The 26,762-nt window shown below is 38.5% G+C and overlaps 1 protein-coding gene across 5 annotated transcripts in view; it reads left to right on the top strand.

The window, feature by feature from the left end:
* LOC120541397 (kelch-like protein 25) overlaps positions 1 to 22,087 on the top strand; it is a 67,641-nt gene extending 45,554 nt beyond the window's left edge. For all 5 annotated transcript variants that reach the window (XM_039772985.1, XM_039772980.1, XM_039772986.1 and 2 more), the window contains one exon: positions 19,490 to 22,087. The gene's annotated coding sequence lies outside the window, so the exon portion shown is untranslated. The remainder of the gene's footprint in view (positions 1 to 19,489) is intronic.
* The last annotated feature ends 4,675 nt before the right edge of the window (positions 22,088 to 26,762 follow it).

The raw sequence follows: 26,762 nt of genomic DNA, 5'->3' as shown, positions 1-26,762 counted from the left end.
AACATGAAAGTGGTATTTTTGTAAAAGGTTAAAATATACTCCTATATTTATCCAAAAACTTAACACTTTCTGCTTTTCCCTCTTTTTTTTTTTTATTTCATATCCTAAGTGATTGCATATAGAGCAGAAAAAATCATTTTAATAGACAGTAATTGTTCCAAACTTAAGCACGGTACTATTTATGATCCCATATAACACATATTAGGATATTTGTGATTCTTCGTAATTTATACATTTAGACTTTGCATATTATGGCATGTATGCATTTAAAATCTGCTCAGATGATATGTTATTGATTGCATGCCTTGTTTGTTGCCCTGAGAAATTAGAAATTTAAATGGAAAATCCCTGCAAGGTGGATAGAATTTACAAAAGCTCATTCATAACACATAAATATTAATGTTATTACTTTATATTTATGAATGTATTTCATTATTTAGGAAAAATTGTTTTGCTCTTTTAGTATTCTCTATGTCTTTTTCTCTGTTGGTGACTTGAAATGAGAACTATACCGGTCAAAGTTATATTTATGACCGTATATTGCTAAGGAGTCCAATTCTTGAGCTATGGACTTTGAGGCAGTGGGAGTGGGAGATTTTATTTAGGAGCAGCTTCGGCAAGTCTGTTTTCTTCCCCTCATCTTCCAGCATTGTCAGTCTTCCAGCTTATCTGAGAGGTGAACAGCTTCAGAGTGAAGTGCCACTTGATGAATTATGCAGCACCATATGACTAATTTCATCTTGCTTGGGATGTTGTCACAGAGTTTTGTAATATGGGTCTTGAATGTATCTTACAACCACATCCTCTGAAATCCTGCGCTTCACACAACTGAAAGTAGAGGACTGGACTGGAGAGATGGTAGTCGAACATTCTGATTCAGTGATGTGTCCAGCAGAGTTAGTTCTCCAAGATCCTGGCCTTAATACTATCTTTAAGGCTATCTTTGCCTTGGTGAGGTCTTTGGAATTGTTGTTATGGAGGCACTACTGATGGAATTTGCCAAAAGTCTTCTGGTGATAGTGGTGGATAAGTCAGATCATGCAACCGTTCAGAAGAACAGTGACCTGTATCTAATATAGACTAATAGCTTGATTTCCTTCTTGAAGACCCAACAATGAACTTACCTGAAGTAGCTGGTGACAGAGCTATTGTGGTGCTGAATTTTCTTCTAGATATTTGCCTTTTGGAATGCTATGTATGGAAAGTGTTTATCAGCTTTGAGTTTTTCAAGAAGAGATTACTTAACTGCCTGATGACATCTTGGTAGAGGACATTGGTTTTCCAAGTTTTTAGTTTCAGTGGCAGCCCTAGACCCTTGTAGGCCCAGACAAAGAAGTTTAAAGAGTATGGTGGTCTATCGCAGTGTGGGCAAAGACTGTTTTCACTGTATATGCATATGGAGTAGGTCAAGAATTATCTTAACCACATTAGTCTTTGAGTTAGGGTGGCACAGGCTGAAGAGCTTGTAACAAAAACTACATAGAGCAGTAAAATAAAGTATTGTATATACACATTAAACAGTTTGTTTCATATGTGCATGCTTTTGTATATCATTGTCTGCATCTGTTCTGTTGTGTTTAGCTTTTCTTTTTTACTGAAAATTGAAATATTGATGAGATGGCAGACTGTTGAGGACTTTTGAGGCTACCATAGAAAGGCAAAATTGGAAGCAATATTTAAAGCATGGGTTCTGAAGTTTGTGGAAGTAAGGGATACCAAGTAGGGTGGCAATCTATGTTAATGAGGACTTAACCTACAGGAAAAGAGGGAAAGGGCTACGTAGGTTGGATTTAGGAATGTTGGGGATAACCTTTTCCTGCATTGGTTGGGAACTCGGGTTAATGCTGTGCTGTGAGATTGCAGCAGTTCCAGGATTACTTTGGTTTAATTCAAGTTTCCAAATGGATGGGCCATTTAACAAGTTTGTTACAATATTTAAAAAGTGTCTCTTAAAAACTGTGGCAGTGTTTTGTGGTGTTTGTATGGAGATTGCTTCTAATTTCATATGTTCCCATGCTCTATTCATTTAATACAACTTGTGAAAGGTTAAAGAGCTGTGTCAAAGTGTGTTATTTGAAGTGCAGAAGTGCCAGAGTTAATACTTATTTATTAAACACTCATTTTAGAAGTCTTTTTATTTAACAATCAGGTGTTGGGATAATGTTAAAAGCTTCCTGTCAGTCTGATATTTATCTTAGACAGGATTTTACTGGATACAGTGGACCAGTGATTAACAAAAGTAATTTCATAGTAAGTTCCGCATTCAAGTTTGTTACTGTTATTGAAGAAAACTAGTTGGCATTTTTTATGGTTTGGTGGAATTTGTTTTATGTTGCCACATCTTTCTATTAATCTCATAAAATTTGTTTCGAAGTCCCACAAACTGCGCCTTGAATGTTTCTATAGGGATGTCATCTGAGGTGTAAGTGCTGCTATTGCTCATTTGTTTCACAACAGAAAAATCTCTTCTAGGGTTGGAGGTTTATTCAGAGATGTCTTTCATTAAAAATGAAGACCTTGAATTTTCTCGAATTGTCACTACAGATTTGCGAACCAGTAGTTGTTGACAGTTTTTTCTTTTCAGGTTGTAGCATGGCAAAATATTTTTACAGGAGGGTTTCATCTTGTGACTAAAGAGGAGTGGTGCCATTTGAGCTTGATCCTTGATCAATGAAGTTCTTTCTGCTTCTTGTCATTTTGCCATGTGCAGTATACTTTCCTCCTGCAATTAAAAAGGTTCTGGACTTTTCTATCATTTTCGTCATGCCAGTTCTGTGGTTGAAGCAAGGTGTGGCTAATTGGTCTCAAAGCATGTTCATGGATCTCGGTTGAGCATGCACCCCTCTGTTGTTTTTTAACATTAGAAGTCCTAATTAGTTAGACCTGGTAATGGTATTTTGAGCTGGGAATTGTTCTATAGTCTGTGTGCTGTAGGCGACCTTCAGGTCATAGATAGATATAAGATGATTATATAGTCTGGAAGATGCTATTTTTTGGGTGAGACGTGAAACAGTGTTTTCCTGTATTTTGTTCTTCTGGCAGAACAACATGTCGGTGACAATTAGAATCTATTAATTTGATTTGGCCTTTCCTATACCTTCCCTGTCATTTACATTTACTTGCTTGGCAGACGCTTTTATCTAAAGCAACTTGACCACCCTGCCAATCGTATTCCATCCAATATTGACTGGGATTCCCTATGTAAACTGCCTCCAACTTCTCTTAGCTGTCACTCGGGAATTGTGTTGCTTAGGGCTGTAATGTTGCTGTTGTATTTTGTGAATTCCTTTGCATTGATGTCATTTCCTTTTTGGGATGACTGCAAACGCCTTAATGGAACAAGTGTTTATTGGTTTATTTATGTAACCCTAGATAGAAAGGTTATTGGACCAGGGGGTTTTTGGGCCAGGAAGTTGAAGATACGGCTTATTTTCAGAATATCCCTTCTAGTCTTGCCCTTCTAGGTGTAAAGAGAAGAACTTCTGAGAAAGAGAGTTCAGTCATTGATGTAGATGCTGAATTGGATTCATTTTAGTGATCAGATGTTGTTTATATTTAAACAACAAAATCACAGTCATGACAATCAAAAATTAATGATCGAAGGAAGTAGTAAAAAAACTGCCTTGTAAAAAAGTTCCTCAGAGAATTAAAAGTGATTGATGCTTGCGCAGACTTGGGGGTGGACAGAGAGAGAGAGAGAGAGAGAGAGAGAGAGAGAGACACTACAGACATGAGCTCAAAAGCCGAGAATAGATACAGAACTATTTGAGGCATTCCAAAGTCCCCAATATCTAACTAGCCATCACTGCCTACATGCAGGTTTGTGATTACAGAAATGCATAGTGACAGGACTTAAAAGTAGTAATAATAATAATAGTGGCAGGATGTAAATGTAAGGTGGTGTTAGTGTGCATGAAATGTAATACAGGGAAGCTAAGATGCAGATGGCATCCACAAAACTCTTACAGGTTAATTACCTTGATCAAATTAATGGGGGCTGCTATGTCTGGCCATTACTGTCCAGTCACAGCCTTCCTGCAACAACAAAGCCATTGAGACAGTCTGTGCCTTCCACTGTATAATCTGTTTGTATGGGGCCTATTCCTTAACATATTCTCCATGGTGTCCTTGCTTGGTGTACACATAGCTTTAGGGTTCATCAACTTTTTCACTATCGTACCAATGTTGCAGTACGAGGAGGGGAATGAAACATTACCTGCCTGAAATGGTTTCTAAAGTGCAAAAAAAATGCAACGTATATTGTGATTAAGTGGATGATACTAAAGAAATTATAGTTCGCCAGATCTGTATTTGTACATTTTCATTTCTTACCTGCGGGTGCGGTGTGGTCAAGTTGGAATGTGACGTCAGAGTATCTGTTTACTATCCACATGTAAGAGCAAGCTGCTTTGCAGATCTTACAAGATCAACGTGCATGCTTCGATGTTTGATGAATGGGTTCAATGCAGTGAAGCAAATCATCAAACGTAAATGCTGGCTTACAAATGTGTTCATGGTGGTTTTCTTCATCTATTTCTTGCATAGGCAATACAAGCGTCGCATATTACCCATTGTAATGACACGATAGATTTTAAAGGTCTCGCATAACCTCTTCTGTGTTGTCTTTTTCCATTCCTGGTTCTAAATTGCAGCTAGGAATGAGACGCACATATGTTGGAATGCTGGTAAATTTATTCTAGGGACCCACTGCACGTGGGGAAAAAGTCCAACTAAGCAGTAATTCAAGATGGCTCTAATGTTACATTAGTTTGCCTAACTGTCCTTTACAGAAATACAGTTGACTAGTAGAGCTGGATCTCACTTACAATAAAGCATAATGTATTGCTAATCTGAATAATGTCATGGTGATGCTTTAGAGGTCTGAACAACAGAACATCAATAAAAATTAAATATAGAGATTCCATAAACTGTATTTAGCTTAGATTTCATAACATGATGGCATACCTGTGAGAACTTTGGAGGCTACCATAGAAAGGCAAAATTGGGAGCTATATTTAAAGCATGGGTTCTGAAGTTTGTGGAAGTAAGGGATACCCAGTAGAGCGGCAGTCCATGTTTGAAGATAAGCATTAATGAGGACTTAATCCACAGGAAAAGAGGGAAAGGACTACATAAATTGGATTTAGGAGTGTTGGGGATAACCTTTTCCTGTGTGGCCGGGAACCCAGGTTAATGCTGTGCTGTGAGCTTGTAGCAGTTCTAGGATTACTTTGGTAAAATGCAATTTGCATTTAACAAATGAAGCAGCTTGATGAATAAACGCACAAAAAAATGTTTTTTATGCTCTGGAATAGGTTGTTATAGTACAGGATTAGAGTTTTCTAGACTTATGTAATAAGTATGTTCCTATACTAATTTAACTCAAATGACTGTTTTCCTAAGATTTTTCCTTTCTGGTCATTGTAAGAATCCTTGCATTTGCATGTGTTTCAATAAACCAGTTGTTCACAGATTTCTAAAAATGTTATGTAAACCCTTGTAGCCGTGCTGCAGTGGGAAGAACTCGTTTCCCAGCAGCCCAAGGGTGGTTACCCGCATAGAATGACTGAAACAGAAGTAGGGGCTGCTGGGGAGGAAAGAAGCCAGCAGGAAAGTTAAAAAGGGAGGCCTGGCGTAGCAACTGGAGATTGGTGCTTTTGTGTCTCCTGTCCAACGTGTCATCTCCTGGAAATCTCACCTTTCAGGAGTACCGGTAGGTCTGTTTCACTCATTTTCTACAGTAGCTGTTCTCTGGATTCTCATCTTCACACCATGCCATTTCACCTTCTTTTGCTGTATTGGACGGTATAAGACGTTGTTGTGCATTATGTTGCAAGTGTATCACCATAGGGGAAAGAGGAGGTTTGTCTGATTGTTGTTGTGTTTTAGGTTTTCATTTTAATACATTATTCATTCGTTGGTTTCATGTCTTTGCTTGTGAGTGTGTGCGGGTCAGGCCAAGGCTGGGTGCGTCCCTGGAATCTCCACCAAAAAAATAAATAAATCTCAGTCTCTTGGACAGTGTGACTCTTAGCGGCATCGGACCGCTATACCCTTATTCCGGTTAGAGAATTTTGTTTATTGGCCTCTGAGAAATCTGGACAACACAGGTAGATTTCTCCATAAATAACCCCATTATGTGCCCATGTAAAACTGGGGCACTGTGAAGGATTTTGTAATCTGTGCGTGTTTGTTGCACTCGATCCACTTGTGATAGAAATGGTATGTGAAACAAATACAATCATCAGCTATGGGTAGAAGCATCCACAAAATAAATTTCAGAGGCAAATGTCTGGGTGATCACTTTATGCCTTCTCCTGGCTGAAAATAATCTTTCTCAACATTTGAGTAGTCAATACATTTGAACATGCAGTGCTAAATTCAGCAACACTGCCTCAAGAAGCAGCAAGGTAACATGTTGAAAGTAATGCGCGTTACATAGTGTATTACTTTTTAAAGTAATGACTAACTTAACACATTACTTTTCTTACTGATGTAAAAAAGCATGTGTTGTTGTTATTCTAGAAGTGCTGGATGTAAAGTATGAAGTACACATGCCAGGTCCTTTTGCAGGGCTCAATCACACAGCCAACCAGAAAAAAAAAAATTTGTACTGTGTGCATTCTGGTAACAGAAACCTGTAAATACAGCATCAGTTTGACTAAACATATTTATAAAACATAAGACAATTGTCGCAGGCATCATGCTTATTTTTGGATTCATTGTGGCTGATGATGATGATGTTTCATTCTCTCTTGCGCAGTTTAATGGCGTTGGAGTGTTTTGATAAAGGAAAACTATCCCTAAACACCACCCACCCCACCGCCTGCGCTTCACGCCGTTGTAAAGAGGGGGGCTGAACGCACCCCAAGGAGACGTGTCCACTCCTCCGAAACCACACTTAAACAGTGATACAATGGGATACAAATATTAATATATATATATATTATTTTTTTTAACTCCTCTTTGCTCGATCAGCTGTTGGCTTGCTGCTGCTGTTTTGCCGTGTGATCTGCACTTCACTCACCTACTTCACATGTGTAAATGCACTTATAGTTTTAGTATGCCTGGGGTTTTGGTATTGTATCAAGTCCTTAATTAAAGCTCATGTAACAAATGAATTTCAGCTAGCTCTGTATGGATTGTGTCGCTCTCAATGCGGAGACTCTGTCCATCCATTTTCAGAAGGTATCAGAACTAATTAGCGAAATTACTAGAATAGATCAAGAACATGCCAGGTGTCCAAGTGAGGCACTTCATAGGAAAAGGCAGGCTCTGCATTCAGAACTCAACCTCCTTAACTACTGAATTTTCCTGTTCTTGTTTGCATTGTGGGTGCTAGAACCTATCCCTACAGTATTGAGTGTACCATCAGGAAGGCAGCCTAGGACTGGGCAGCAGTCCAGTGCAGTTAACATAACGTGTATGTGTTTTGGAATGTGGGTGAAAAAAACGAGAAATACCAACAGGCATGGGCAGGATAAGCAAAAACTCCACAAAGGTAATGATTGTGTAAAGATTTATCCCCACAACTCTAGAGCTATGAAGCAGCAACACTACCATACTGCCCATAAGACACTATAGAAACTGCAAAATTGCTTACTAAGAATATTTTCATGCTTGTCATTCCTTTACCTTTATTTCTCCATCCTACTTAACAGGTTTGGGTGCCAACACATTTATTCACTCACTCAGCTCCACATTATAGTCACTCATTACCCAGACATTCATATCTTTGGGATATGAGAGAAATTCTTTTAGAAATAGGTGAAATATGCAAATTCCAAGCAGAGAGTATCCAGTTTCTGGGTCTGAACTTTATCAGTGTCCTGATGTCTGAAAGATTTTGTTTCATGGATGACTGTTTTGGCTTCTTCCAGAGGATGGAATTGAATACCTGATCAGTAATACATGATGGAGGCCAACAGTCTTTCAGGGAAAGCATTTCAACTAACCATTGTGACCTGGCAAAATCTTCATGTAGTGGAACTAAGAAAACACACAGCTATATTTTCCTTCATGCTTCTTGTTCCTAAGTACCAGGAAATGACAGTGCTTGCCACTTAATTGTAGATTTCTCTTCAGCAACTAAAAAGAAGTAGGATGTATATGGGCTCGGCAATTAACAGAAATCTATTTTGAGTACCAAGCAAAGAAAAAGAATATTACAGTGTAAAATGAGATTATATGCTACACAAATTTAGAAAGTAAAACAAACTGCAGCTGTGCTGCTTTCACATCCCTTTCCATATATCATATTTTTATTGCCTATTTTTTGTAACTCTGATAATCATCATTTCTTGTGCTTGTTTTGTGACAGATGTTTTTGTGTCACAAATCCAGACTCTTATTCTAGATGTGTGTGCAATTGGCTAGCATTACATTTTGCTAATCCGGATAATTTGCTCCATGAACCAAAGTGACCCTAGCAGCAGCTTGTCAAACTAATTCTCTAAGCCAACAGCAGAAGTATTAAATCAAATGGCATTTCATGGTCATTTAATCACAGCTATTCAGTTACTTTGTTAATGCAGTGCTGGCCAATTAAATACCATAATGTCCAAATTTAGTATTCACAAAAAAAAAAAAAATTCTGTTTCCCAATTTTTTTTTTTTCATTTTAGAATACCAAAGTTTTAACCTTTGTTTAAAAGACCTTCATGTTTACATTTTTATTTAAAAAAAAAAAGTGTGAGGGGCCTCTAGATGGATTATTGCAGGTTAAAGCAAAATGTGTAGATCTCAGTCACAGTTTCTGAAATATGCCTCCTTGTTTATATTATTCAGGCACATATATTCCATTTCCTCACGGCTCATACAGTAGATTTACTCACTGAAACAGCAGTTTCTTATGCCTGGACATTTTACATCCAACACTAGCTACATATTCATCTTTTGTTTTAAAAATCTTAACCACTCTGAACTTGAGTGAGTTGTCTCCTCATGTCCCAGATGAATGACAGGACAGGGTCAGGCTTTAATACGAGCTGGTATAAAGTATAATTTCCAGTTTAACTAGTATTCAAGACTTAAAGTGATGGATTTGACTATTTTTCTTCAAATTGTTTAAATATTGCTAAAAGCATTGTTTATTAATGAGAAAGTATTAAAGATCCTTTTATAATTGAATTTGAACAACGTCTGCAAAATTTGCATTCTGATGTATTGTAATACAGATTGCATTGATTGAACTAGAGGTGAAATCTGTTTCCTTTAATCCTAAGTGTTGCTATTTTTTGGCCATTACGTAATGTTTAGGGTCAGGTCATAATGCTGCACTTGCTGTTTCTACTGTTGAAATGAGGTATTATTCATTTATGTTAGACCCAAGGTGGTCTTTCAGTGAGATCAGTTCCTCTGGGGCAGTCTCACATACAGCAAGGGATAGCAACTTCTGCTTCAGCATTTTTTTTAGAGAGACCTGATAAGCAATGAAAACACAGTTCAGCTTACAGAAACATATTTTTTCTTAATAGTACATAATCGTTAGTGTTATGTCGTAGGAATATGATACATTTTTTGTGAAGCTCATCTTGGTTTTTTCCCCATGTTGTTTCAGCGAGATTTCTTAGTGACTATTCAGAAATGACTCCATCTTCATATTCCTAATTTTTAAAGGGTAAATATACACAAAGAATGAGGTTAATAAACATAATTTATGTTGATGTAAAAAAATGACTGGATTAATCACCTACATAGATGAAAATATTTGTGTTTTAACTTATTTTATTTGTTTAAAAAAATGTTTATGTTGTTAATAATTCTCAAAGTAAAATGTCTTCCACACTTTAGGATTACTTTCTGCATAGTTGATGGATGGTATTTTGTATTTAAGTGGGAGGTGGAGCACATTCCGCTTACTAGACTGATGGATCGAAAGACATTACCTCAGTTCATGACAAAATGCTGACTGTGCATCCTGTGAAAGAATGAAAAAAATGAAATGAGTAGGAATTGATTTCCAGTTATCTAGCCTGCTCCAGCCTTACACTCTACCTCTTGAAAAGCATTTTTCCAGTGTCTCTGCTAGCAGTGCTGTTTGGTTGTTGGTGCTTCAAAAGACACTGCTGTACAATAAAGCGATATCAGAATATAGTAACTGCAGATCATCTGTAATATAAGAACAATTGTCACTGCATTTTAAAGTACACAATGAGGCAGGAAGCCTCATCATGATATCCTGTTCATTCAGCACCTGTAATTGCAGGCTATACTGCTGTTTACAGGATTATGTGTGCTGTTTACTACCTAAAACTGCGTGTGTGTGGATTTATTGTGTGTGTGTGTGTGTGTGATTCAAGCCATAGCATGAAACATTTCAAGCATTGTTTATTATTAAAGAAATGTGTAAAATACACATTTTGCAGATTTGATTGCTTGCCATTCTCATATTTTCCGTATAGAACATTAACAGTTTTACTTTATATGTTAACCTGATAACACTTTTGATAATTTGACAGAGTCATTATTTCTGAACATTGTCCCAATGTGAGGTGTACAGATAAAAGTTTGGTCTGGAAACGACAACAATGCAATTCGATGTTCTTCAGTGGGGACTCCTGTTCTTTACACTAGATGAACACCCGTTTCTTGTTTGGATGTTTGTTATCCTCGTAGCATTGGTAGGCATCACATTTCAAAAATGATAACCGTGTGACTGGTGAGCTTTGATGGACTAATGCGCTTTTGGGAAATGACAGTGAATTGTAAAGGATATAAATAGTGAGTGAACATGTCATATATTTAAAAGGTGCCCATGGTATTATTTTAAATGGTATTTAATCCTACTCGTGCTGTGTGATCATGTGTGTCTGGCATTTGACTTTACCTTTTTAAACTATCTGCACTTCATATTGCTGTGTGTGCATACTTACATATTACTGTAGCTGTGCTTGGACATCTGTGTACAGTACACTAAAACTGCAGGGTGACAGTTTTTAATTGTTTATATGCTCATATCCCTTCTTCTCTTCTTTTAATAAATGAAAGGGTCAGAGTGTAATGAAGCACACATGTCCAAAACCAGATTTAAAAATCGCAGCAGCAACTGAATGTAAAGGGGTCCCTCCTTCCCTCTCCCTAATGTACCAGCAAATGTAACAGGCTGTAGCTCTTTTCAGTTTCAGGTATAGTCCAGTCTGCTATATTACTAAGGAGTGTTAAGTGTGTGCTCTGCATAGCCACAGGGTCTCAAATGCATTTAAAAACTCCAGAAGGTCTAAACCATAGGGCACACTGCTGACAGTGGTTCCAGTGGTGTTTGTGCATGGTCTGGACCACAGCAATTGGTGGTCCAAACCACTGACCACAAAATGCCATTATTCTTTCTTGGAGTTGTTTATCACATGTCGGAATATGTAATAAAGCATTGTGGTAAGACTACATAATATGAGAAATCTTATTGACAGCACAAAAAAAGCTAACCATGAGCAGTTAATTTAAATGATTATATACATATATTTAGTGATTATTTATTTTTATACTTTAGCACAAACCACAATAGTAATTTATTAAGCCTGAAAGCATATAGCTCTAACTTCTATAACTAATGTTAATGGAATAAAATCATTTTCTTAGACCACTTTATCAATTTCAGGGTTGCAGAGAACCAGTGCTTTTCTCGGTAGTATCAGTACCTGGAAGGGGTGCTGGTCCATTATAGGACCAACTTATGGCCCATATGGTCCCAGTGTAGGGTTTCCTATTAATCTCTTATTTACTTCTTTATGGATATGTGAGCAAACCTGGCATACCCAGATATAAATCCAGGGGGTACAAAATCCACACAAGTAATGATTGAGTGCAGGGTTTGAACCCCAAATTCTGGATCTGTGAGGAAGCAGTCCTAACCAGAGTACTGCTATACCTATTAGTTATGTAGCTGGAAAATAACATACTTCAGAAATGATAAAAGCTTATTTTAATTATCTTCTGGTAATTGAAACCATATGTGCATATGAAATTTTAATCTGCTATGACTTAAAACTGTGTCTTACTTTGTCCTTAACGTTCTCTCTAGTAACGGACTGTGGGCATTCGAGAGGTGTATTTTTTTCCAACAATGTTGCTGACTAGAGTATTTGTTTTCCTCTCCTCCGATGTCAACTGGAGATAGTTTACTAATTAATTAATGGACAGATAGGGCTGGGCTCCGTTTATGTTAATCAGTTTCAAAGTACTTTGTGCCTTTATGTACTCCTTTTTTAATTAGTAAAATTTGTATTTGCATTTTACTTGAGAACTTGTCACACCTCTCTGCACCTGCACTCAGTGAAGAGCACTATATAAAAATAAAGTGAATTGAATTGAATTTAAAACACAGCATGACAGGAAATTCTTTGCAAGCATGTTTTCTACACTAAACTAAAAGTTGCTCAATTTGGTGTAGTTTTGTTTTTCAGTAAAAATTTAATTTTTCATTTCTGAAACCGTTGGAGGCACAATATCTATCACACCTCTTCCTGTTCATACACCTAATCCTTTGAAAGATCAAGAGGTTTGTTGTGGGGTAGTATGTTAGAGTTAAATTCAAAAAGCCTGCCCTTAAGCATGTGGTATAATTAAAGCAGTGTCTTTATTTTTTGGTCCATTTAAATATATATGCTTTAAAAAGAGGCACTCTTGGTGTCATCTGGAATTATCTGGAATAAATGGCACAAAAAAATATTCCAAAGTTTACAAAAACAAAAAAGAAAGTTCATGATACTAAAAAAAAAAAAGGTAGAGATGATCAGATAGTGAACACAACCTAGGAATTTCATAGAAGGGTTAGGTGGGGTTAGGGAGGACCAGAACAACAGGTCTGCAGTGCAATGGTGTATACCACATGTTAGGACCAGATATGTAGAACTTCCGGGTGAACCTTAAGGGCCCTGAGGCCACCACTCCCTCTTTCTCTCACCCCACAGCCTGGAAAAGAAGTGAATAACCTGGGAATCTCTCCTGGCCTGTATCTAAACACTCCACTGACTTTCAACACAGATCATTCTTAAAACGTTTTGTGACTGCCTAGAAGATTATTGAATCATTTTGTGGAAAATAACTCAGTAAGGTAATATTTTAAATTATAAAGGTTTACATATAAACCAATATAAACTAAATCCTTGAGGAGAATGTAAGATAGTCACAAATGAGAAAACAACCTGAAAAAATAAATGGTTTCTACAACAATACAAATAGCCAAAATACACTTTGAAATTTATTATGAAGTACTACAGGATACACAAGTGAAGGTTTTGGCATGACCCTTGCAAACCCCAGACATGGACATCATCAAAAATCTGCAGGTAGATCATAAATGTGGTGTGTACACAAGATTTCCCAAGAATATATCACAGCTAGAAGCAATCTGCAAGGAAGAATGGACAATAATTTCCAAAACAAGAATCGAAAGACTCCCAGCTGGCTACAGAAATCCATTTGCAAGCTGTCCTTTTTTTGCCAAAGGGAGCTCAGCCACATCACTGCCCATTTAATGGCCAAAGCTTCTCATTCCACTACCGCATGTCTGGTTTCTCTGTCCAGCAGTTTCCGGCTCAGGAACATGACTCAACACAGTGCCAAGTTCTGTGTCTGAAATGTCACTCTGGAGGATAGGTAGAGAAAAGGCAGGGGTGATTAACACTCATCCTGATGTTCGGGTCTGCTTCCATTTGATGAAACGCAGTGTATGCATCCTTATCCCATACCACTTAAATTGAAAGCCCTCTTCTTTGTCAGGGGTGCCGCTGTCTCTGAAAAGTGGAGAACAAACCAGCAGCAGTATCCTACTACTCCAAGAAAGGCTTGGACCTGCCTCTTCATTTTCAGAAGGGGCCATTTTAAGATGGCTTCAGCCTTGGATCACTGTTGTCTCACTATACCCCTGCCCACCAGGTAGCCTAAATATTTGGCTTTGTTTAATCCAAAGAAGCATTTTTTTGTTATTAATTTGAAGTCTGGCCTTACCGAGTGTATGAAGTACAGCTTGAACCTTCTGTGTTTCTTCAATGTGTCGAAATAGATGATGATATCATCCAGATTGGTGGCACTATGGGAACTGTGGGATCATAGTACTTTATCTACTAGAGTTAGAAGGTCTCTGGAACCCCGTGCAATCCAAATGGAAGAACACAATATTGCCAGTGTCCACTTAGGGTACTGAATGTGTTTTTTCCTTTGCGGATTCCATTAAACGAACTTGACTGAACCCTTTGGTTGTATCAGGCTGGTCAAATATTTTTCTTTGCACAGCCTCTTGTGGAGGTCGTCCATGCATGGCATAAGATAAGATAAGCAAACTGGGAAAATTGATTAAGCCAATGGAAGTCAGTGCATAATCTCCAACTCTCGTTGGACGTAGGGACCAATACTATAGGGCTAGACCAGAGACTATAACTTTCTTCTATTATACCTAGATCCAGCAAGTTCAAGCAAGTTCCACTTTGGTCTTTTTCACTTCTGGAAGGCAATAGGGGCATTCCCTAACCATCACCCTGGGTTTTCTAATTATGTCATGCGCAATCAGGGTGGTCCAGCCAGACATCTCGCTTACTACCTCCCGGACTGACAGGACAGCAGACTCCAGCTCCTGTTTTGAGTGGGTGTCAAATTAAGATCGAAGTTAAGTTCTGCTGTATGAATGTAAAGAGAGCAGGGCTGAGTGGAGAAAGGGTCTGAATCCCTTTCCTTTCACGGCTTCAGCAAATTTTATATATGATAGACCTGCTTTATCGGTTGACAATTAGATTGTTTAACCAAGTAGTCAGTGAGACCTTTTCACTCCTTAATCTTCTGTGGGCCTTAGCTAATGTGCCAACAGTTTTGAATGGGAGGTAGGAACGAATACCGTGACACGGACCCTGTGTCTAAATTCTCAAAGTGACGTATCCTGGTGATAACACCAGGCCTGCACTGCTTGCGCCTTATCCATATTTTCTTTTAGGATGGGTCAAATCTATCATGTAACTGTGCAATATATTGTAGAATATTGGACAGGAGTGCATCTTCCTCCCATCCCTCTTTTAGGATGTCCAAAATACCTCTAGGTTGACGTCTATACACAAATGCAAAAGGAGAAAACCCTGTAGAGGCTTGAGGGACTTCCTGGTAAGCAAAAGTAATGAGGGGAAGTCACTGATTCAAGTTCCTCCCATCTTAACTGACCACCTTTATGTAGCATTTGTTTGAAGGTTTGATTGAACTGCTCCATAAAACCGTCAGTTTGAGTTATTGTATACTGTGGTCTTTTAAGTGCTTGATTTTGAGTAATTTGGCAACCTCTCTGAACGTTTCTGAGGTAAAGGGCATCCCATGGTCTGTTAGGACTTCTTTAGAGGTACCCACCCGTATAAAGCCCCTTACCACTTCCCATACGATTGTCTTAGAATTAGGTTCAGGAAAATGAATAGCATAATATACAAGAACTAAAATATACTTATGTCTTCAAGATGGGGAATTAAGGGGTCCCACTATATCTACCCCTATTTGTTCATACGAAATATCGATGAGGGGAATGTGGATTGGAGGAGCACAGTCCCTCCTAGGAATGTGTCACAACTGACACTCTGGGCAGGAAATGATGGACCTCCTCATTAATCCGTGGCCAATAAAAGAGGAGTTTCATTCGCTCTAATGTCTTTTCGGCTCCCAAGTGGACACCTAGGAGATGTGTATATAAGCCTGTGGGACTAACAGTGACCACACCTCCCCCTCGTTTTCCACAACTCTATACAGTAAGTCATTATTAATGACACAGTGTGGGTCCATTAGGTATGGGAAGATTTGTGCGTTAGCCGTTTATGCATTTTTGGCAAACTCGAGGGAATTCTCGTTCTTCTTCTTCTGTTTAAAGGAGGTGTGCATTTACTTAAATTGAAATTCCAAAGAAGTGAGAGGATCAGGGTTGACCTCAATGGGTAGAGCTTCTAACCGCGACAACTTGCCATTTGTGAATGATGTTTCCGGTTTGGACATCTCGGCTTCCTATCCATCACACTGCATTACCATGAGACCCCTTGATCCTGGCTGTGAACACTGCATAGAGAAAGCTTGAGGCAGATTAATTCTCTCCATAACCAGGCTCAAAGAGTGAGAAGGGGTGGTTTGTCTTAAGCCACTTTTAAATGTTGCTGCTGGAATCAATAAGTACTGTGACCTTAGACCCAGACTCAAATAGTGGGATTGTCCCAAGAGATTGATACAAGGTCTTCTCCAGACTGAGTTCAAGACATAACTAATTGAGGTTAGGAAGTAATGTAGATTGAAGGGTGGAATCTTGGGAACTGGAAAAGGAAATGACATCATGGTAAGGCAGGATTTTCAGGCTTCACGTAAGAATTAGATGGTCATGTGAACATCTGGCCTTCAATCCATCAATGTAGGGACTGCACGGTGCTTTGATCAGGCAGCGGTGGTGGTGGTGGCCCAGATTGCCACCCCAAAAAAACAGAAAAAGAACAACAGGGAAAGTAGAAGTTAGTACAGATTGCAGAGCCATGATAACGATAATTAAATTCATATACAGAATACCAGGGTTACACTAAAATGAAGGTATGAGAAAGCCATGTTAAAATAATGAGTTTTTAGCAGTTTTTTTTTTTTTTAAGTGCTCCACTCTATTAGCCTGATGAATTTCTATTGGTAAGCTATTCCAGATTTCAGGTTCATAACCGCAGTAGGCTACCTTATCACCTCTTAAGTTTAGCTCTTGGAATAATAAGTAGACACTCGGTTGAAGATCTAAGGTTACAATTTGGAGTGTAAGGTGAGAGGCATTTAGAGATATTGGATGGAGTGAGATTATTTAAGGCTTTGTAAATCATAAGCAGTATTTTGAAGTAGATTCTAAATGGAACAGGTAACCAATGTAGTGCCATCAGAACTGGAGAGATGTGTTCAGATTTTCTTTTGCTAGTCAATATTCTAGCAGATGCATCCTGAACTAGTTACAATCAATTGATATCTTTTTTGGGTAGTCCTGTAAGGAGTCTATTACAGTAATTTAGTCGACTGAAAACAAAAGTGTGAACTAATTTTTCAGCATCTTGCAAAGTTTTATAAGGGATCTAACTTTTGTTATATTTAAGTGGAAAAAATGTTGTCCTAGTAATCTGATTAATATGTGATTTAAAATTTAAGCCAGAGTCAATAATTACCCTTAAATTCTTTACCTTTTGTCTTGACCTTTAAGCCTAATGGATCAAGTTGATTTCTAATTAGTTCACGTGTTTGTTTTCAGTTGACTAGATTACTGTAACGCACTCCTCTCAGGACGACCCAAAAAAAGACATAAATCGTTTGCAACGAGTTCAGAATGCAGCTGCTAGAATCCTAACTAGAAAAAGAAAATCTGAGCACATCTTTCCAGTTTTGATGTCACTACACTGGTTACCTGTGTCATTCAGGATTGATTTTAAACTTCTGATTATGGTTTATAAAGCCTTAAATAATCTCGCCCCATCTTATATATTGGAATGTCTGACATCTTATATTCCAAATCATAACCTCAGATCCTCAAATGAGTGTCTCCTTAGAATTCCAAGAACAAAACTTAAAAGAAGTGGTGAGGCGGCCTTCTGCTGTTAGGCACCTAAAATCTGGAATAGCCTGCCAATAGGAATTCGCCAGGCTGATGCAGTAGAGCACTTTAAAACACTGCTGAAAACACATTACTTTAACATGGCCTTTCTATAACTTCACTGTAATTAAAATCCTGATACTCTGTATATCCAATTCATTATAATAACTATTCATGGTGGCTCTAAAATCTGTACTAACACCTACTCTCTCTTCTGTTTCCTTTTCCGGTCTCCTTTTGTGGTGGCTTGCCCCACCACCATCTACTCAAAGCACCGTGATGTTCCAACAATGATGGATGGATTAAAAGCCAGAAGTCTATATGACCATCAACATCAAGTGACTCCGTGAGAACCCTAACTACAAAGAGGACTGTTTCATTTATGTTAGGTAGAATGCCCAGAGGGGACTGGGTGGTCCCGTGGCCTGGAACCCCTGCAGATTTTATTTATTTCTCCAACCGTCTGGAGTTTTTTTTTGTTGTTTTGTTTTGTTTTTTCTGTCCACCCTGGCCATCGGACCTTACTCCTTTTCTATGTTAACTAATGCTGTCTTATTTTAATTTCTTATTTTGTCTTTTATTTTTATTTTCCTCATTATGTAAAGCACTTTGAGGTACTTTTTGTATGAAAATGTGCTATATAAAAAAATGTTGTTGTTGTTGTTGTAATGACTTCATTATATCCATTTTTGCCAATCACTAAGATTTCTGATTACAGTGGAACCTCGAGATACAAGTTTAATTCGTTCCAGCACTGAGCTTGTATAGCGAATTTCTCGTATCTAGAACAAACTTCCCCATTGAAAATAATGGAAATCCAGTTTAATTCGTTCCGCACCCCTAAAAATATCAACATAAAAATCAATTTTCCTAACAAATAACACTGATAAATAATATATACAAGTGGAACCTCGGTTTGCAAGTAACTTGGTTTACGAGTGTTTTGCAAGATGAGCTAAATTTTTTTTATTAATTTTGACTTGATAAAACGAGCGATGTCTTGCAATACAAGTAGTATGCATACACTTTGTCTGCTGAGCATCATTTGAGCATAACTGAGCTGATGGTTCTTCTCTCTCGTGCGCATCTCTCTCTCCTTATCTCTCTTGCTCGCGCACGCGTCTCTCTCTCTCCTTATCTCGCTCACTCGCGCACGCGCTCTCTCTCTCTCTCCTTATCTCGCTCGCGCGTCTCTCTCTCTCTCTCTCTCTCTCCTCTTGAGTGAAATCGTCTCCTATTCTCCGTCTGCATGTCCGTGATATTTTTGGATACGCTTATACAGTGAACTGCCACGGCGAAACAATGAAATCACAAACGCGTAGATCCTCACGCTACGGGAGAACAAGGGACACTGAGTGAGCTGACGGGCTGGCAGCGTCAGCTTGGGTGAATCCTAGAGTCGGGAAACGTGTCACTCATAATCACAGCCTGGCTTGCTTGTATTTAGATCCAAATTTTTCGCTCATACTTTTCTCTTATCTTGAATTTCTCGTATACAGAGGTGATTGTATCTAGAGGTTCCACTGTACTCCTTATTTAATTTGAGAAAATTACTATTCATCCATTTAGAAACACAAATAAGACATTGGGTCAGTGAACCAAGAGAGTCGGGGTCATCAGTCGTTCTTGATAAATCCGTTTGTGTGTTGTCAGCATAGCTATAGTAGCTCATGTTATGCCTTGAGATAAGCTGACATAACGGAAACATGGAGATTGAAAAGAGCAGTGGACCCAGGAGAGACCCTTGTGGAACACCATATAGAATATCGTGTCTTTGAAGTACAATTACTACAACTAACAAAGAATTTTCTACCTGTTAAGTAAGACTCAAATCAATTTTTAAGACACTGCGAGTGAGACATAATTGAACACACACTGGCTTTCTGATGTTTTTGCTACAATATTAAATGTTTCTATTTTTTTTATTTGCAGGTACTTTGGTTTTGATCAACTTGCTTCTAAAATGTGGTGAAGGAAGATTCCAAATAAAGTGAAGACTTTTGGGGTGGAAGACCTGCGACAGAACAATCAGAGTGCCTTTTAGTGTGTCTTCCAGCCACCCACCATGTGAGAAGAGGTGCCATGAAAAGAGTGACTTTGAGCATAGTTTGCTGTAGTTAAGCACAAATGTAAATGGACAGTTTCCAATGTATTTTTTGCCATATTGGTGAGGTTTTTTTTTTTTTTTTTTGTATTAGCTGGACTGATTAAGGAATTACCATAATGGTATCCTCCATTTCCTAAAACAAATAATTATATTATAACCACTTATTGAGGTTATAATCTGATGTTTCATTCAAACCTTTGGAAAATTCTAACATTGTTAAAAACTAAAATCTAACTGGTTACACACAAAATAAAGCTTCACGTAATACTTTATATACCAAGAGGGCTGTTCCTCCAATGATCTTGGTGATATACAGACTTCAATGAAACATTTGATAACAGAAGATCATGGCCACTTTAGTCATTTGTGAACTAATATAGCACTTTTTTTTTTTTTTACAGTTAGCACTGTGCACTTGGCCCACATGATCCTTCCATTTTTTCACACGACTTTACATTTTTCTCATCTCCGTAGCAGTTTCCATGCATTCTTCAATTTAATTGACACAATTGCAGAAATGCTACATAGTTCATCAGTAAAGACATATCTTCCAGCAGAATTCAAATCAAGTTTATCCATCTCTGCAATTAAATAATTTGTCAGAAATGCAATTTAAAAGTGTCTCTTTCCATCTGAAAGAAATCAGGAGGTGGAAACATTATGCATACTTAATTGGACATTGTAGTGGGTGAAGGAACAGACATAAACCAAAACAGAGATGTTTTGTGTTATATTTTTGTTCCAGACTTCTCAGCTCCTGTGGATTAATGTTGTAGATGATAAAATAAATTAGCATATCCTGCTTATGTGGAAATCTGTGAATCTACATGTAAATGTTTCAAGTATAAACTATGATGACTGAGTGGTATGTGTCAGCTGGACTGCAAACGACAACCCTGATGATGTTCATAGTCACTTGAAATTGACAGATGGTCAATTCAGCAACCTTAGTTATTTTTATACAGTACTATAATGTATATAAACAAAATAAACCATGGTAAGGGAGAACAGAAAACCTCTGGGCCTATCTTAATAGGTCTGATCCCCATCTATTAGGTGAGGTGGATCACCTACTTTCCCGCATAAGTACCACATCACACACATCCTTTAACTTTAGCCTCTTTATGTCCACAAACCCTCCGTTTTCTACATAATGGCAGTTGTGCTTTTAACAAGACTCTGCACTCAAGTGGCCACTGGCATGGTGGTCACTTTACATCCCCTCTCAAATTCACTACAGACCAAGCCAATGAACCACTTCTAGGGTCAGAGAGGCTTTCTGCTTTTTGCAGGGACACCAGATTAGAATTCTTCCTAGCAGCTTCTAGTGTCTCTGCATCTTGAGCCATCTGTTAGCCTTAAAGAATTAGGTCTCCAAGTCGGCAACCTAGATATTGGCACCTACTGAATGACCGAATGGTCTCATACTTCCTTTCTGGGACAGCGTGCTCTCAGTCAGATAGGAGGCGTTGTCACCTCTGACTTTCTCTCTTTGGATTCACTCTGTCTCTCTTTCTTTATATACTGATAGCCCTGCCTGTTGCTCTCAAAGGGCACATGCAAGTCATACTGTCAGTCCTGCACTTCTACACTGGTATCTGGTGGAGCACTTACTGCTAGTCTGGTGCTCTCTCTGGCTTGACAGGAGATTTCCTGTGAGCCATAACCATCACCTGTATTGTTATTACTCCTGGGAATCTCTTGCCAGCTGGACACCCATTCATAAAAAAATAGTCATTTTATTCTGCCTGTCATGATGAGGTTTACAGTAGCAAGAGCATACTGTCCTCAATGACGTCTTCCAACATCTCCTGGAGAATTCCTAGATGCTACCAAGCAAGATCAGAGATCTAATGCTTCCAGTGTGTCTTGGGTCTACCAACTAGCTGCTCTCTCAGTGGACTGTGCCTTGTACTCCTGCCAAGGGAGGTGCCCAGTAGGCATCCTAAGTACATGACCAGAGACAGCACTTCAACTTGTTCCTGTATGCCTAGAGAAGTGGTGGTCCCACTTTGAGGTGATCTTCCATTGCTGAGCTTCTCAACCTGTCTCAAAGAGATATACAATATTAAACACATCATTGTATTAAAATCTCTTTTCTGCAAGTTTGATTGTAGGTTACAGTTGGTGTACTGAAAAGAAATCTGTCAATTGGCATTCTCCATACTGATAAATACAGACATTAAAAAATATATATATAATATATATATTCGAATGAAGAGATAATATAAAATAATAACCACAGAATTTAAAATTCTCAATCAATACCTATACCCAGCCTACCAAACTATACTGGTTTGCCTTAAATAGCAGTAAATTTTAAGCAGCTTGAAAGGAGATTCAGTTGAGAAGGGGTCCAATAGAAAATGTAACAGACAAAGCAGGAAACCTAGCAGTTCATTAATAAGGGGATCAACAAATAAGGCCCAGAAAATGTTCACACTACAAAAAAAAAATGCACGTGCCTGTTTTCTAGGCATTTTTCTTTTGTAAGAGCAGGACAAAACTAGGTGGTCTTCTGGAAAACCATGCAATTAATAAAAACGCAGTACATTAACTATTATTATTTTATGAAAAATAGCTACATTTTATTCTGAACATTTTCCAGAAGCATGCTGTAAAAAAAAAAAAAAAATCCCATTCTTGTTGTTGGTTATTGTCTTTTGTATGGCTGTTCTACTGTCAAGCTATATTTGATTTCTAAATGAATAGAACAATTCAAATAAGGTCCAACATTTACTATTTGACTACTTCCTTTTATACATAACAGCATGGAGTTATTGCTGTTGAACTGTCTTAGCGAAGCTGAATGGATGCCCTGGAACTGTAAAGGGGATCTGTTTGAAAAGGATCTTTACATTTCAGGGTGCTAATTTAAATGCAGAGTTGTGTGTTTGGAGTCCTGGCTCCAGCAGCAGCAGCAGGTTCATGAGAAAGCTGGGCCTCTTTTTAGATCTGTCTTTCATCTGACTTAATGTGCTAAAATTGAAGGCCTTGCAGCCAAAGTCAGTGGCATGAATCTGAAGCAGTGAAAAATGTCTTATTACCGAAAATAGGTAATTATGCAAGTTGCACTGGATAATAATCCCTGATGTTCATATAATGGGTCTATAAAACTGTTCTGGAAAGAGACTTTAAAAGTGTTTTGTATAGAAATGTTGTGCTCATAACATAAAAGCCCATGTTGTTTACAGAATTGTCTTTTTGAACATGCACATTTTCTTAGAATAATCTATTATTGTGGATGACTTTGGAAGGACTGGATACCTTGTGATACTTTCAATAAAATTTTAGTAAAAAAAAGTGGATTTCTCCGATTTTTAAGTGTTTAATGCTCCAGATATTATTTTCAGTTAGTCTAACAGTCATATCTTCACAAAGAAAGGCAGACTGCAGCTGTACTTTTTAGTATCTTTAGCCAGCCATTATCATTTCTCGTATTGCTATTTTTCTTTAGGTGGCTTGGGGTGCCAGATTAGAACCGCATCAGTAGCAAGAGAGGAATTGACCCTGGGTAGAAGGTCAGTCTGCTGTCCAAACTTGTTCACACTGGGTCCGTTTAGAGCCTGCAATGAGTTAATCTGGCTTTGAGATGTGCTTGGAAACTCTCAAACCTGCATAGCACTTGGGAACATGTGGACGTAGGCCTAAGCAGACAACTCAGTGCTGCATCTTTTTATCAAAAATGACTTTTATAGTATTATCATTATAATTATTGCGCCCTGTGTTGGCTGGGATTGGCTCCAGCAGACCCCCGTGACCCTATGTGAGGATATAGCGGGTTGGATAATGGATGGATGGATATTATTAATCATAATAATGATAGCCATATTCAAATACTTTGATTGTGGCTTCTTTAAGAGTAACAACAATAGAAAAACTAACTTGCTAATGATGAAATGAATATATAGCTGCTTTCCTGCAAAAGTAACTGACTTTTTCAAAAATAAGCTTCCTTCTGAACTTCAATGCCACAGTGTTTTTTTTTTTGTCCTAAAAAATGAAGGGATGTTAGGCATAAGGCATACAAGCTAAATGTATTCAACTGAGTAGTGAAACTGCTTGTAGCGGTGTTACTGGGGATTGAAACTTCAACTCCCAGCAGTCCCTGCAGTGGCTCTTATTGGTTATCTACTTAGGGTGCAGGGGCTGTTGGGTACAAGGAGGCCAGTGCTACCAAACAGGAGAAGTATTTTGTGTCTGAAGTTCCTGTCTGTCTACCTTTCTGTTCTGACACCTGTGGATTCTTGTTTTGTCCTGGATTGTCTCTTGTTGTGGGCTATGGTCTATCGGGTGTCTTCCTGCACATGAGGACCGTCCGAGACGTTGTTGTCATCCTGTGAAGAAAGGAGTACTCCTGATCCCATTCACCTGTCTTCATCTCATCAAGAAATACTGGTAGGACTATCTTTACATTACCATTCAACATGCTGATCTCTGGGCTATCTACCTCCACCATTGCATTTCATCCGTTGCCGTGTCTGTGGACTTTATAGTGAGTGTTTATTTTTGTGGCTCGTTTTTGTGTTTATTGTACATCACCGTAAAGGGACTGGGGTGGCATCGTCGTTTTCATTGTTTAATCCATTCTTTATTTGCTGTTTTATTACTGGTGGCTTTTTTGTCTTTGCTTGTGAGTGCGTGCGGTTGGGACCAAGGCTGGGTGCATCCCTGGAATCTCCACCAAAAAAATGAATGAATAAATCGCCATCTCTAGAATCACGACGTGAATCTAAGCGGCACCTGACTGCTACATGCTGATAAACTTCAAGAGGTTTACTGTATGAACTAAATAATAAGATGGTGGCCTTTTTGTTAGTAGTGAAAACAACCTCTGAACAAAGATCTGTTTTGATAAACGTGCAGTAAACCATTAGACAAACTATGTAATACAGTAGAAACCCTTTAACTTTGAACCCGTGAACACCTAGAATGGCTCAAGCAAAGGTGCTGCCTGTTTTGTCATGTAATAGTGTTCATGACAGGTACGTACTTTAACCAATTAGGTTCTTTTTATATTGTTGGACAGGTTCATACTAGAAATGCCTAAATTAATAGCCATGATTTACATGTACACCCTGCTGTACCCACATATTTGACATTCACCCAACACAAAGGTGGCCAAGGGCCTGTCACTGCTCCTGCCAGGTTACAGATCAAATAAAAAGCAAGAATATTTTAGCAGAGACCAAAGTTCTGCTACTGTCCATGGGTCACTTCCCCTGAAAGGGCTACACTTCAGAATACCAACATCAAGAGCTGCCCTCCAACTGGGAATTACCAGATGTCTGCTTTTGAAAGGGTTACACAAATCTAACAGCAATATGGCCAAGACTGGCTACCTCGGCTTCAACACCTTAGCAGGGGCCAGAAGATGGCCACCTCATCTTATGCCTGAAAGGGCTGCACAATTACTACAACCTGGTTGTCTTGCCAGGTAACCTTTGTTTGGGTTCAGGGAACTAAACCAATAATGATTCACTTGATGATCGCAGTAAACATGGTGAGTTTCAGTGAAGTGGTATTTAAAGTTTAATTTAATCATTATTTATGTGTATTTGCAGAGAAACCAAAAAGACAAGACAAAAGTAGAAGAAAATACACAACATGAACAATTCAAATCAATGTCCATACTAGGGTTGTAAAGTTCTGCAAAGCGTAGGGTTTGAAAATTCATAATAAAAATAAGTTAAAATTAAAATATATTGAACCTGCAGTGGGCTTGCACCCTGCTCAGGGTTTGTTTCCTGCCTTGTGCCCTGTGTTGGCTGGGATTGGCTCCAGCAGACCCCCGTCACCCTGTAGTTAGGCTGTAGCGGGTTGGATAATGGATGGATGGATATATTTAATTGATGGGGAATTATTATGAGGTTAAAGAAGAAAAAAATTCTTTTACAGTTGAATGCAAGCGTTTGCCTTTGAATAAGGATTAAGACTTTTTTTCATATAAATTTGAATTATATTGGAACAGAGATGTTTGTTCTTACAGTCCCAGTCCATACAACAAGCCTCGCGTCAGTATACCTGGGAGAGCGCTGTCTCTGTAATTTAAAGAGTCCATTCTTCTTAATCCAATGAAGGTGTTCTTTGAAAGTCTGCTCATTCATGGTGAAGCCTTTGTCATTTTCTTTGTTGGTGAGCATTTTAGGTAGTCCTGCACTTTTTGTCATCAGCATGATGTTTTCAGCACGTCTTCAAAACTGCCAATACCTATTCTACTATTAAAGCAAAGCCCCAACGACAATTTTCATTTTCCCAAATTAATAGCTGTGTGCAGATAATAGCAGGTAAGTAATGAGTAAACCTTTAAATGTCCTGAATTCCATGAATCCATTTTCTCCAGCCTGGCCAGAATCCCTTTACTTCCACTGAAAGAATTATGATGTATAAGACCTGGATGAAGGTAGAACACTAAACAGGAGAATGTCTTGAAACTGCTACTGCTGCTGCTGCTGCTGCTGACTTGCCTCATTTTTAGGTTTTAAGGCTTGTTTGCTGGACTGAACAGGAAGTCTTCATCTGCTAATGTCCTGATGGGTTAGTAACCCAGTAAAAGATACAATATATACTCGTGTTTAAGTTCTCCCGCGGATAAGTTGGGGATTGATTTTACGGTATTATTTCCAGTATTTTGTAATGCCGGTTGTATAAGTCGAATGTGGAAAACTCGCGCTATTAGGATATCATAATCTCTTGGACCAACACCCACGTGAGAGAATAACCAAGGAGCATACAGCCTTTTAGAGGCAAGAGCAATGCAACCAGAGGTGACGGTGGACTTCTACTGTATCTCATAAATTGTTTCATAATGACAGCTGGATCAGAGAATAGAGATCCAAGAAGGGAAGGCATTTACTGTAGCTATAGGGTCCCGAAACTCTACAATAATCTACCTACCAACACTGGAGATTCCCACTTTCAGTTTCAGCTAAAGATTCATTACCTTAGCACTGTGTCCCCTAGCTAGAAGCGCTGCTGAAACATCAAAGTTCTTAAACTATGGGTCTCAACCTATTTTGGGTCCTACATAGTTGTGATTTTACTTACCTTGTCAGTGACGTTCATGTCTCTGGTGACTCTTCCTATGAAGTCGGTAGA

The sequence above is a fragment of the Polypterus senegalus genome, chromosome 12, assembly GCF_016835505.1.
Source record: "Polypterus senegalus isolate Bchr_013 chromosome 12, ASM1683550v1, whole genome shotgun sequence".
In the NCBI taxonomy this organism is placed as follows: domain Eukaryota; kingdom Metazoa; phylum Chordata; class Cladistia; order Polypteriformes; family Polypteridae; genus Polypterus; species Polypterus senegalus.
This window is presented reverse-complemented; position numbering and strand designations above follow the sequence as displayed.